Genomic DNA, 15,340 nt, shown 5'->3' on the forward strand with positions numbered 1-15,340 from the left:
GTCCTAAATTATCTTAATTAGCGCTATCAGATGCTTATCTATTCCAATGTTTTCCAGCAAGGGCCATATCTTATTCTGAATTATGGAGTCAAAGGCTTGACTTAAATCAATCATTAGGGCAAAGATGGGGGATTTATGCATTCTGGCCTTTTCCAGAATGACCTTAAGTGCCATAGTCAACTTCGTAGTATTTCTGCCACTCCTGTATGATGTGATAGCGTTAGAAAGGAACCTGTTAATGATTGGTTCAATCCTGACCGATATGATGTATGTGAACATTTTTAGTGTGACTGGAATCAGGGCAATACCTTTGATCCTTAAGGCAGTTTAGGGACTTATTTTTAGGGAAGTTTAGTATAATTGATATCATCCATTCGTCAGGAAACTTACCTGTATTCCAAATCTCCCTAAAGAGGGGAAGTAGTAAGCTGGCACTTAGGTCTACCTCTATCTTTCAGAGTTCTGCAAAGATCCCATCAGCTCCAGCAGCTTTATGCATTTTTAGACGTTTGATGGCACCGACTATATCGTTGTTCAGATTCTGACTGGGTGATTGGAAGGGGTAGTCACATCTAGGTTTAAGCCATCTCGTTCTGTAGAGGTTCATGTAGTGGTCTATCTATAAGTCTAATTGTTCATTAGGGTCAGTTATAATCTTGTTGTTATTTAATTGTAGTCTTGGTAAAGGATTGGTTTTAAATGTGGTTAGTAGTTTAAGAGATTGGAAGGCCTTATAAATATTATTATTATAAAAATTGAATTCGATAGAATTCGAAAAGTTAGCAATAAACAGTCTTTTGTCAGCCCTTATGCGGTGAGTAATGTACATCCTATAATGTCTTGCGAATTGGTGGTGGGAAATATTTGTTGTAAGATTCTTAATTATTTGTATTGTTGAAGGGGTGAGCCACTCTCTGCGCTTGGTGCGTGGTTTTAAGCATGATGTTATACTACTTAATAAATTCAGCTTAATGTCCTTTTAGGTCAAATTTAATGATATTTACTGTATTTCTCCATGATGTTAATTTAGGGACGAACTCTTCTTTCACCTCTAAGTCATTTAGTTGTGCCAAGTCTTTTCTAGCTATGTATTTTACAGTGGTGAAACTGTTCTGTTTAGTGTGGTTTGGGAAGATACTGTTGTTAATTTTGAGTTCACAACCCAGTGGATAATGGTCCGTAAAAAGTGTAAGGTTTAGTTTACTGATTACTCTGATGTCTCTCATCCACTTAAAGATCTTAGTGGAAATTACAAAGAAATCTATCTGTGAGGTAGTGCCAAAGGAAGGACTCTAATAAGTCATTATGTGATGAGTTGGATGATTGAAGAAAGTATTTCCAATTTTCATGTTGAAAAGCTCACAGATTTCTATTAACCTTTTACCGTTGGGGTTCGTACTTTGTATTAATGTGGCGTTTCCAAGGCAGGAAGAGTTCTTAGATTTACCTACCGAAGCATTGAAATCGCCTGCTAGAATGATGCCATTCAGATGTGGTAGTTTCTTTAAGACATTCTCCAATTCCATATAGAAAACACTATCATTGTGAGGAGCGTATATATTAAACAAATGAACTTTTTTGTATCCTAAGTTTAGGGTAAGGCAGCATATTCGGCTGGAGATTTGATTGAAGCATACGAATCTTATTAATTTAATATGTATCATAATCGCCACCCCAGCCTATACGTGTTCAGCATTTGAGCTGCAATATAAGGTGTAATCTAAGAGGTTCCTTACCTCAGTTACTTTAAGGTGGGTCTCCTGTAAAAGGAGGATATCGTAATGTTGGTCTTTCATGACTTGCCTAAGTATAGTTAGTTTATCATTCAGGGATCTTATATTTAAAGAGATCATTTTAATATTGTGGTCCTTCATTGAAAAATTTTATTAAAATTTAATTATGATTACCGTGCCGATTCTATATCTTACAGAGAGTCCGCCTTGTAAGAATAGCAAATACACGAAGATAGATAGATTAAGAATTAAATAATAATTGTTTTAAAAAAAATTCAATATATATATATATATGGTATCAAAATGCGTATAGTATATGATAATAGATTAAATGAGTATTTGAGTAAGTTTCATATAATAATTTAGCAGAATGAAAGGTTTTCGTTTCAAGTTACATAATTTTTTTTAACGGTGTAACTAAACTGAGAATTGACAGGTAAATTTTATTTTTATTTTATAGCCTCTCAATTTTTTTTTTTTACAATTAAAATATTTTATTATATTTCTTTTTTACATAAAACCTAGTTAAAAAAAATTAATTTCTAAATTTATTAGTGGTTATGAATAGTTGGAAGCATTACCAAGTCGTAACCGAGGTAACCTCTTATCAGATGAACAATTAAGAGTCATAGGCCATCCACTTGGATGTAACATTGTTCAACCACATACATGCATCAAATGTAAAATATTAGTTAACTCCAAAGGGAGACATGGTCTAAATTGTATATATAGTCAAGGCAAGCATGCAAGGCAGGCATGCAAGGCAGGCATGCAAGGCAGGCATGCAAGGCAGGCATGCAAGGCAGGCATGCAAGGCAGGCATGCAAGGCAGGCATGCAAGGCAGGCATGCAAGGCAGGCATGCAAGGCAGGCATGCAAGGCAGGCATGCAAGGCAGGCATGCAAGGCAGGCATGCAAGGCAGGCATGCAAGGCAGGCATGCAAGGCAGGCATGCAAGGCAGGCATGCAAGGCAGGCATGCAAGGCAGGCATGCAAGGCAGGCATGCAAGGCATGCAGCAATTAATTTAGCTATTAGCCGTTTCTCTTACCAGGGCCCGAATACCAAACATCCTGGAGCCTACAAATTTATCATTAGATGATGGCTTAAGACCAGATGGCTTAACTTCCGTGCATTGGTCTTTAAGGAAATCCTTAATTTGGGATTTCACATGCGTATCTTCTTTCCAAAAAAATTTAAATTCTAATCCGGTTGATATAGCCGAGAGAAAAAAAACAATGAAATATTTCAAATTCACCAATTATATTTTTACACCGATCGATATCTCTTCCCTTGGACATATGCCAAGCGGAACTTTAAAGTTCTTAAAAAATATAGGGGATAAGACAAGAGCCCTTACATCAGAACCAAAAGAATTCTATTATTTAAAACAAAACATTCATATCACTATTTTAAAATATAATTACTCATGTTTTTTGGGAACTTGTAGTCCCATCTCCGTTTTTATATAATATTATTTTATTTTATATTTTATATGTTAATTTTAATATTAATTTTATTTCTATATATATTTTTAATTTAAAAATAAATGACATTAGTATTATATAATTAAAAATAAAATTCTATAATTGAGTCCCCAAAACCATAATTATGTCTAAAAATTTCTATTTGAATTTTTGTCGAATAAAAAGAAATTCACTGGGTTCATTTGTGAAAAGTTGTTTTTATTACCCAGATTTTTTGAAAACATAATTGTTGAAGGCGAAAAATGCCCGTTCGTAGAGGTCACTACTGAAGTGAATATGAAATTTTTGTATTTTTTTGTCTTTTTAATTTCTGCTGTGTTAAATTGAAATTTATGTTTGAAGGGGATTATGAAACACGTGCAATCCCATATAAGTGATTTACCGAGGGCCCAAGGTATGGTTGTCATACCATCAGGTCTTTTAAGCCATTTATTTGAGATAAGTTTGATGGTTCAAGATTATTCGGAATGTGGGCAGCTGTTTGGCTTCTATTTATTATATGGTTTACTGCTGTGTGGCGTTGATGTCGCCATTGACTAAATATATAATTAAGGCCATGCCTACCCTTTGAATCGACGGGTGATTTGCATTTGATGCAAGCATGAGGCTGTACGATGTCACAACCTAGACGTAAACCAATGGCTACTCTCAATTGTTTATCTGATAAGAGATTACCAAGGTTACGACTAGGGAATGATTCTAACCATTCATGACTACCAAGTCTGTCAGATAATTGAAGGAGTTGAATGCAATCTAAAGGTGGATTGGCTGATTATTTGTGATTTAAAAAATTTATTATGGGTTTTATATCTTCTATATAATATATATATGTTTTATGCATATTATAAATTACTATACTACATTTTATTCTATATTTTATTTTATTTATTTAGATAATTTTAATTTTGGATAAATTTGATTTATATAATAAAAACCTTTTATTTTTAATAATAAAATATAATTGATAGGCCATAAATAAATTTTTCTGTCTATTCTCAATTTATTTCATAAAAACAATTTATTCTACAAAATAATACTTCTAAATATAATAATTTTATCTACCTATATAACTAAGTATATTTACATACTAAAATATAAAATCTAAAATATAAAAATATAAAACCTAAATGAAATATAAATTAGAATATAAATTAGAATATAAACGTAAAACAAAATAGAAGTTTTTAAGTAAAATAAGAAAAATATTTTTCTAAGATGATGAAATATTTCGGCAAGTTATATAATAAAAATAAAATGTTTTGAATATCTTTTGAATAATATGAAGTAAAATACTGCTAAAATATTTTGTATAATGAAATAAACTAATTCTATGTAACTAATTTTAGCTTATTTAACATCTCTTTTCTCGTCTTATTGATTGTAAAGGCTGGTTTCTTTATTATCGTTCCTTGTTGATTATATTTATTGTTTGTTAAATTTCCATCATTCTTCAATTTTCATCAATTTTTATCAATAAAATTCTTTTCAATATTACGTGATACGTGATAAAAGTGTTTTCGCCCTCTGGTTATGGATACAAAAGATTTTTCAAGTTCATCAAACTGGATATTTAATTTAGGTGAAGAAAAATGAGGAGCTCCTTACACGTTTGTAGGCAAGCCGTACGTACTTGTACGATCAACCGCCCGAAAACTATTGATTAAACTTCTATAGGCTAATAATAGAAGAGTTGGGCAAAACAAAAGCTTATACCCGAGAACTATAATATAATTTATTTACTTTAAGACTGATTTTAAATTCTTTATGACTACTATCGATATTGAGATTTAATGTTCATATTTGCAATTTATCCTAGAAGGGAAAAAAGAAATAAAAATTTATTATTTAACTTCTCGTGAATATTTTAGTTCGATTAATATGGTTTTTATTGATATTCTTTTATTTGCATTTGTAGCCACTTGCACCAAAAAAACCCCTTATCTATATTATAATTTTCCGATGTCCTCGCTACATCCTTCGAACGTCATGTCATCGCTACGTCATGTATTTATTCATTTTTATTTATAAATTTCAAAAAAAAATAAAAATAAATATTTTATTTAAATCATTCTATTCTAAATTCAGCTCAACAGTATTCAAGTAAATTAAATTCTAATGGGTGATGAAATTTTAATTACAATGTTGTGCAGATTTGAAATAAAATATAATATTCAAGTAAAATTAGAAATTAATGGGTCACACATGAAATTTTAATTATAGTGTGCAGATTTTAAGTAAATTATATTATATTAAAGCAATTATATATGTATTTTAGATATCAATTAGAAAGACACTTCTAATGATGACTCCTTTGGGAGATTTGGTTTATTATATCTATATTATAATTTTCCGATGTCCTCACCAAGTCATCGTGACGTCATGTCATCGCTACGTCATGTCATCTCTACGTCATGTCATCTCTTCGTCATGTCATCGGTACGTATTTATTTTTATTTGTTGATTTTATTTATTTATTTTATACAAACAGATGAATGGAATTTCGAGAATTGAGGTGTACACATACCTAACATGGATTGAGAGATTTGAAAAATCGTCTTTGAATTGATAAAAACAATATTCCCTCAACTTTGTAAATATGAATGAAACTTTTTATTTCACTTAATCCTTTCTTTATTTTTTAGATTACCTTATCAATTTTCATCTCATATTATCAATTACACATTAATGAAATCTCTACAAGATACTCAACTTGTATATTTATTTTGAACATAATCACAATTTTTGTCAGTACTTACATTACAATTTTTTATACTAATTTAATTTTTATTTATACCTTCTTCCCCCCTCCCATTTTTAATCTTATTTTTTAATTACCTTACAATTAATTAACTTTAATCTTAATAACATTACATTCATCATGTTATTTTTTAACTGTTAGAATATCATAATAGGCTTGATAAGTCCCCCAAAAAAAATTTTTTGATGATAGCCCTCCAATTACTAGAAAGAAATATGCATCTAATATTGACACATCTACTGGTTTTACATTATTTTAATGTTTGTTTAATTTCAACAATACTTTATTTATATTTTTGCCTGATTTCTTTATTTGTCTAGGCTAACCTTAATCCTTCACATTGCTACAAAACATGATGAATCTATTAATAAAGATAAGCAAAGAAAATAATGACGATTAAACAAACGCCTTACCCGTTCTAGAGTTACTGGTAGACAAAATAATAAAGAACTACGCTTGAAATGAACTCATCTGGAGGTTTATTTTATTTTTTTATCTTATGTTTTATATCTATGTTTATTTTATTTTCACCCAGTTCTCCAAATTATACTATCACCACTACCACAATCCCTATGCCTCCGCCTATTTTTTAACAAATATAAATATTTAATTCTGTACTATCATTCACTTCACTATGAGTTAATATAAATATTACTTTATCCGATTCTCTGAGAAACTTTCATGAATATTTAGAGGAATGTTCAAACTTGAATGTACAGTACGGCCAATTTCATCAACTTTATTAATGGAAAAATATGCAGTAGTTCTGTCGTGGCATTTAAAACAATACTTAGGACCGTTTTATGGTTGAGTTAACATTGTCGTTCATGATTCTATAGAAAGGGATATCAATGCTGACATTGACAGAAATATTGTTTTGCGTGTTCAAACTTGAATGTACAGTACGGCCAATTTCATCAACTTTATTAATGGAAATATATGCAGTAGTTCTGTCGTGGCCTTTATAACAATACTTACGACCGTTTTATGGTTGAGTTAACATTGGTGTTCATGATTCTATTTTAGAGGGGAATACCAATGCTGACATTGACAGAAATATCGTTTTGCGTTCTTCTTTTACCAGTATCCCAAGGCATAGGCATATCATCTTTATCAAGACGTAATGTGTTTTGTACACTGCTTTGTTAATCCGTCATCACTTTCATCTGCAACCTTAAATGATATAAAATTATACATTAATTATTTCCTCTCCAGACGACCGCCCAGATTTATTTTGTCGCTTTTTCCATCAAAAATTAAAATATCAACAAGATTTGCTCTTAATTTTATCAAATAAATATATTATAATCCTCATTATTTTTTAAAAAAATATTCCTAAATTTATATGTCATCAAAAAAAAAAAATCTTAAAAAATATATAGTTATTTTTATTTTATTTGTCATGATTCTCTAATAAGTGGTTGCCCAGGCCTTCCCAGTTTCCCTTAATACGGAATTTACATGTTTTTTCCCCATATTAGACTAATTGGTAAATCAGATATTTCCCGTTCATGTGATGATATTAAAAATTTAACTATCTTCGAGGCGGGAAAAAATTTCCAAAATTATAATGGGTAGGACTGGGCCTGGAACCTCAAAATAAATATTAGCTTGCACCTGACTTGGGAATATCTTATACAAGTTATTAAGGGTTGAGCTAGGCTTGATAAACTTTTTAAAATTATAAGATCTTGGATGCTTCCTAATATTGTGAGCTTGAACCTGGCATGGCATCTATCGTAAAAAATGAATAAAAATCTCATTCCCCGTCATTTTTGACGGGCTTTCTACTAGTATTTATAAATCACGTCATATTTGGCATCATTAAATCTATTCCATTAATTATAACCTCAATATGACTATCCCCTATATTATAAGATCAATATCCTATCCCCATGAGTATAACATCTATAAGACTATCCCATAAATTTTAACATCATATGACTATCCTAAAGATTATATCATCAATATGCCTTTCCTATAGATTATAACATCAATATGATTATCCGATATATTATAAATATAAATTTGTTAATGTCGTTTATTAGCAATATGTTGTAAAGTGAATGTATAGGAAAACATTTACGGATGAGTATATTAAATCAGTATCAAATGGGACGATTCAATCAATATCATGAACAGTTCCAAAGACCAAAAACCAAAACAATTCAAATAGACGATTTGATAAATATTATAATTGGGTTAAACGCTACAAATACGATAAGTGAATAAATCCGAGGATTATAAATTCCAATTCATAGGAACTAGGAAGAGATGGACACTTGGCATATGAAGGGTGGGCGTGTCGCAGTTTGTGAACATACAAATTAAATAATATTAATTAAAAAATAAATTATATGAAATGTCAATCAATTATTATATAGTTTGTTTTATTTTTTTTCATTAAAAATCAATGGAAGTTTTTTCCCTGAAATTTTATGATGTTTTAAAATTAACATGAATTATTTTTCTCTATAATTATTATTTGAAATAAAGGATTGTAATAGGTATTTTCCGTAAAAATTTATTAGGGAAATAAAAACATGTAATACTTATGCCATGATGCATATATCAACTATATTTGATGGCCATCACTCACCACCTTTGTTAGATATCGGCGATTTTATTTTTTTAAATTTTATTATTTTTCATACAACTTTTTTATTTTTCATTTTTCTAAGAAAAAAAACAAAATCTTTTACCAAAAAAATATATTTTTTATTTTTCTTTTCTAAGAAAAAAAAAACAAAAAAAAATCTTTTTTAAAAAATACAAATTCCAAGAATTGGTTAAAAAAATTAGTCACAATTCAAAAAAATCGATAAAAGAAAATAAAAAATAATAACAATCCAAAAAATCGATAAAAGAAATAAAAATAATAATATCTCCTTAAGATTTCATAACATCTCCCTTTTTTAAAAAGATTTTCTAATTTGATCCTATGTCTCTTTCACTCAGTGGCGTAGCTAGAAATTTTCCTTAGAGGGGGTCCATACATATAAAAGCCTGGGGGGGGGGAGTGGCTTCGCCTATCTTACAAATAATAACCATATCTTCGATATTATATAATAAAAATATTTTTTAAATGCATCAATAATATATTATTATAATTTAGTAGATTATTCTGAATGACTTTATAATAATACTATCCAGAATAATTTCAATAGTATTATAATATCCCTCCACAAACATCAAAACCAGAAAATATAAATATTAATGGTATTTATTTGATATAAAGTCACTTTTAAGTCTTTTGAACGTATAATCTAAAAAAAATTTTTGCTCTGGGAGGGGTCCAAACCTGAAAACCAACCCCGTAGCTACGCCACTGCTTCCACTGGCCCTTAGCGGTATCCACAGTATATATGAACTTTCCCGATCGGCCCACTAGAGACCCCTTGATCCACTTTACTTTGTCACTATAAGTTTTTGTCCATACTGATTGTCCTATCTTGAAAAATGTACCTCTTTGATCTGCATGCGTATCGTCTTGTTTGCTCTCATGGGTTTCTTTAATCATTTCAAGAGGATTCCGAGAATTCCGTCCAAACATCATCTGTGCTGGGGTTTGTCCTGTAGTCGTGTGCTGGGTGTTTCTATAAGCTAATAAGAATTCGTTTAATATTTTTTTTGTTTTCGTATCCTGCTTCCATTTCCTTCCCCTTCCGAAGTCGAAGTTGCTGAACTTGGATGTGAGTTTAGTCTTGTTGGAATTCGTAAATTTTTCCCTCTTCGGTAGCTCTATTTGTTGAATTATTCTGATCGTGAGTCTCTTAATCTTTTTGTTGCCGATTTCTCCTAATTTTATCTGAGATGCTGATACATCGTCGTCCCAGATGTTATATTGAAATATTTTTAATCTATATATATCGAATTTGTATTTTTTGATTTTGGGTAAATATTTTCCCTTATTTTTGTCTTTTAAAATATTTTTCACTTTTATATTGCCATTATTTAATTTGATTTTTTCACTATTTTTATCTTTTAAAATATTTTTTATATCTTGATAACGTCTAGTTGGAGACGTGGGTATTACATCAATTTTATCACACTCATGTAAAATTTTAGTGGTTTTAACGTATAATTTATCCTTTAATAAATACTTTGAACATTTCTTTCGTTTTGACGTGACTTGCTCTTTTTTCTCGATACTTAATACAAGTGCTAAACTGTAAGAATTTATAGAATCGTTAATGGAAGTTATATGACAAGGCATAAAATCTGGTAATTTTTTTGAGTTGGGTGCTTTATCCCTGAATTTTTCGTTTCCTTTATCCATTTCGTTGACATTATTATCCTTTTTGTATTCGTGTTTTATTTTATCAATAATTTTGTTTTCTTCTAATTTTTGAGGATAAATTTCATGGTCTATCGCGGAAATATAACATGCTTCCTTCCCCTTTAAAATATTTAACATATCATAATACTTTAGATCCATCATATTTTTCGGCACCGCTTTTTGTGGCTAGAATATATATATCGCTGGATTGTAATGAGAGAATAATTATCGCTTTTTTCTTTTTTTCATCTGCAATATTGTTCAATGTGAAATATGCCTCCAATTTAATAAGAAATGTTGATAAACAATCACTGTTTTCCTTAATGGAAATCGAAGGTATCATCTTATATATTTTTATATTATTTTAGTTATTTCATCTGTTCGTCGCCCGTGTCGTCGCCAGTGTTAAATTTCTTATTTGTGGAATTGAAAGTCGCCGAATTTCTAAGTCGAGATTTTACGTAATATTAAATAATATATTTCCTTAATGCTGAAATGGATTTTCTTTTTTTCAATTTTATTATTTTTCATACAACTTTTTTATTTTTACTTTTTCTAAGAAAAAAAACAAAATCTTTTTCCAAAAAAATATATTTTTTATTTTTCTTTTCTAAACAAAAAAAAATCTTTTTCAAAAAATACAAATTCCAAGAATTGGTCAAAAAAAATTAGTCACAATTCAAAAAAATCGTTAAAAGAAAAGAAAAAATAATAAATATCCAAAAAACCGATAAAAGAAATAAAAATAATAATATCTCCTTAAGATTTCATAACAGTTATAAATTAACGTAAAGCTCAGATAAAAAAATTTAATTTTCTACATGTTGCATGAATGGGAAGGTAATTATATCGAAATTTTTTTTTTCCTTCAAATTTAATACATTTATTTACCAGGGAACATTGTTTATCATCCTACTTTTAACAAGAGTATTATTTAATTCCGTATTGGCATTCACTTCACTAGTTATTAAGATTAATAATATTTTATCCAATTCTCGCTCCGGTAATTATATCTTTTAAATTAATAGAGAGGTACACCAATATAATGGTTTCCTCTTACCAATATTAGAGGGCACACCTAAATTTGCCCAAATATAGATATATTATTATATATATGTATATTGTTTAAAAAACCACTCCTATAATGGTTTGCAAAAATAATTCAACGATTTCTTATTTCAAAAATATATCAATATAATGTCACATGATACCATTCTAAAAATAAAGATAAAAAAATGTGATATATCTCTTTTTCGAAATCAATTGAAAAACGTTCATGAATGTTAATTAAATCAAACTGGGTTAAGAGATGCAATTTACGCATATATAGTTGAAGTAAATGTATACATTGCTGTAGGCAGTCAGTTAGTATGGATTTTATATTTTTTTTTGTTATATAAAAGAGTCGGTTTTTGGTTTGTTATTTTTTTTTATATAGTCGTTTATTTTTTTAGTAATTGTAAAAAAAATAAATAATTTTTTATTATAAAAATAGGAAATATATGTATATCATTAAAAGAAAAGAAATAGAGATTATTATTTTTTTTTTAGGATTTTATTATTATATTTAAAAAGATTTTTCAAAAATTAATCAAAATGTAAATTTTTTTTTTGTTTTAAAAAGTTTGTAAAAGTATTGCTTTTTTTTTGAAAATAGAAATAAAGAAAAGTTTAGTATTTAGAATTTAGTATTTTGTATAAGAAGAAAATTAAAGAAAAAACAGGTTAAAAAAAATAGGGATTTGTTAAAAAAAAAGGAAATAAAATATCGGAACCGATCTTATTAAGACTACCGATCCTACACCTTTTGGAACGTAAAAGTTGTCATACATAAATTCTAATAAATGATCAAAAATTATTATTATTTTTCATTAAATTTTCTTTCTTCTGTTTCAATAATTTCCATATTTTTCTTGACCATATATAATTGACATTGAGCTGTTGATTATCATTAATGGCATTCGGGTCATAGCTTTATTTATACTGTACTGTTGATTATTATTAAATATGGTTAATGAGTCATAGCTTGATTGATATTGTACTGTTGATTATCATTAGATCTTAATGGTTAATGATTCATAGCTTATTGATCCATTACATCATTAGTCAGTCATGATCATGCTATCTTAAGCTTGGTATAGGCTATGGAAACTTTTTTTAAAAGTGTTTCAGCATACCCTGGCTTAATAAATTAGTATCGCTATGCCCTCATAGTTCAGAATGAGGTGCAAACTTTCTAGCCGGGTTTGTTTAATTTCTAAAATGCATCTTTTTCTCCTGCCTATTCTAAAGTCAAAATATACAAAATCAATTTACACTTTTTATATAGTTCTAAATTTAATTAAATTTAAATTATCTGAAGTTTTTATTTTCAACATTTTCTTTCAACTTCAAATTAAAAATATAAAAAAACGCAATATGTGAATAATCAAAAGCACCCCAATTTAAACAAATATTTAAATTAAATGGTAAGAAAATGAGATGAGATTAATGTATAATAAAATAATAAATAAAGCTTTAATTATAGAATGTAAAGATTTGATTTAAGATTAGTTATTGAGATTTATTTTTTTTACTTTTCATTAATCTAAACCCCGGGTCTAAACGATAGGTCTAAACCCCGGGTCTGAGCCTCGGGTTCGTCCTCAGGGTCGATTTTTAGACCCAAACCCCGGGTCACGGTTTTACACAACCAACCTATTAACAACACTACTTAAGATATAATGATCAAGTCTGATCAATGATGCAAAGGATTAATAAAGCTACGTAAGCTGTGTGAGGAGTTATTTAGTTAATAACGGAGAAACATGGACAATGAAAGTGACTCACGAAGCAAAATTAGAAAGAACAGTGATGAGGATGATTAGATGGATATGTGGGGTATCTCTGAGAGAGAGAAATTAGGAATTGCGAGCAAGATTGGGTATAGAAATGAATGGAGTGGTAATACAGCGAATTAGACTAAAATAGTTTGGGCATGTGGAACGTATGACAAAAGATAACTGGGTAAAGAGATGCATCTTGATGGAAGTAGGGGGATTAAGACCCAGAGGAAGGCAAAGATGACGTAGACAGATGTGATAGCGGCGGATATGAGAAGCATGAATCTTACAAATATTTATGGTCAGGATCGTCAAAAATGGAAAAGAAAAATCAGAGGATAAACTGGCATACCTGGGTAAACATGGAAATCTTTATAAAATGGAGTAGAAGAAGAAGAAACTCATTATAAAATATATTAGGAATATGTCACTAAAAAACTGTATAGTATGTAATTTTATTTTAAAAAAAGAAATAAGGTAGCAATACATATGAAAATATATTTTATTTCCAAATAAATATATGCAAAATAATTTTATTTAATTTATAAAATATTATGATTAAAAAATGTGTAGAACATCATATATTCGATTAGTTAAATCATTTTCCTGCATATTGATCAAATTTTTTCCTCAATACAAGACATATGCCATATTCAGTTTTTTTTATTTTTAAGCATCTAGAATTCTTTCCTCTTCATTTTATTAAATTCATTTATTTTAAGTATTTTTATAAAGCCAATAATAAACAAAAATTACCAATGTCATTAAAATTTATCTTAGGACATTTATAATATGAACTACGAGATTCAACAGAAGATATAGATCCTTCAATCCAAGCAATTAATGCAGGAGCTTTGGGAATAATTATATCATTCAATGTATTGTCACTATTAATGAGATCAGCCAAATAATAATATCAATGAATCAGCTTAAATAAATATATTACCATTTCAAATGCTATATTTTACATTCATTTATATCCCCTGTTATTTCATTGATACCTCTGTTAAATCTGGAAGTATAAATTATCCTTCCTTATCTAATGAAGACTTTTGTTATTTAAATCATAATTTTATCTTGATTTATAGGTTTGATACCTACAAAAAATTTTTAAAAATGTAAAATGTTTTGTGTTATATTCACCAAAGAGGTATTACGAATCAATATTTTAAAATCATGCGATAAATACAAAATGATTTGTGTTTTTAAAAAATCACGGCGACAAGCTTTTGCGACTCAAATCCAATGACATTAATACTATAGACTGCCGATTAATATATTTGAAGTGGCAAAAATTGAAGTGACTGGTGGCCATTTTGTGTTTGTATCTTTTACGAAAGAACCATATGATAATTTCATAAATTTCAGGTATATTTTTATTATGTTTATATTTATAATATATATATATATATTCTAATTACACACCAATTTATTATTTACCTTATAATAAAGGTCACTACTGAATATGAAGAATAGAAAGTTAGATGTGATATCTGTTTACATTCCCTAATTGATAATTCCGCAAACGACAATAATTATACATTAATAAAAATTAAGAATTATGGTGGATTGATAATACCATCCCAAAGCGTGTCAAATTTATGCAAAATAACAGAGAGCTCATTCAGGGCTTTTGAAAAAGTAGATGAAATAACCAAAAGACATGCTGTTAAAAAAATAGAATGTCTAATATTGTCAAAAATATTAGGCACAAATATCCTTAGTGACCTGCAAGATCATATGTTTGATCAAGAGGCAGGGTTAAGTCATTATCAAATTATAATAAGACTTATAATAAAAAGGTATATATAATATTTACTTGATTTTAATAAAAATTTATTTTCAGATACCTGCACATAAGAATGCATCATTTTGGTAATAAAGTAAATCAAAAATTACAATTAAATATCAGGCAAAAACTAAACAAGGCTGTAGTTTTTCAAGGGCAATAAACCAAGTAATATAAAAATATGTTATTTAACTTAAATATTTATAGGTGAAGAACAAATTATCTGAAAATTTCTAATGACTTTATTGGTTATAATAAATTAATTTTATTAGACATAAATATAACATATATATATTATTATTTATTATTGATTTATAAGATTAATATTTTCTTTTCGCGATACATATTAATTATAATAATACAATTATTTTATTTGATGTAAATATAACATAATATATATTATTTGTATTTTTCATGATATATATTACATTATTGATTTTTATACTTTAGTGAATTAAATTTAAATAAAGAAA

Source organism: Gordionus sp. m RMFG-2023, chromosome 1, assembly GCF_954871325.1.
Source record: "Gordionus sp. m RMFG-2023 chromosome 1, tfGorSpeb1-WG-v2, whole genome shotgun sequence".
Classification (NCBI taxonomy): domain Eukaryota; kingdom Metazoa; phylum Nematomorpha; class Gordioida; order Chordodea; family Parachordodidae; genus Gordionus; species Gordionus sp. m RMFG-2023.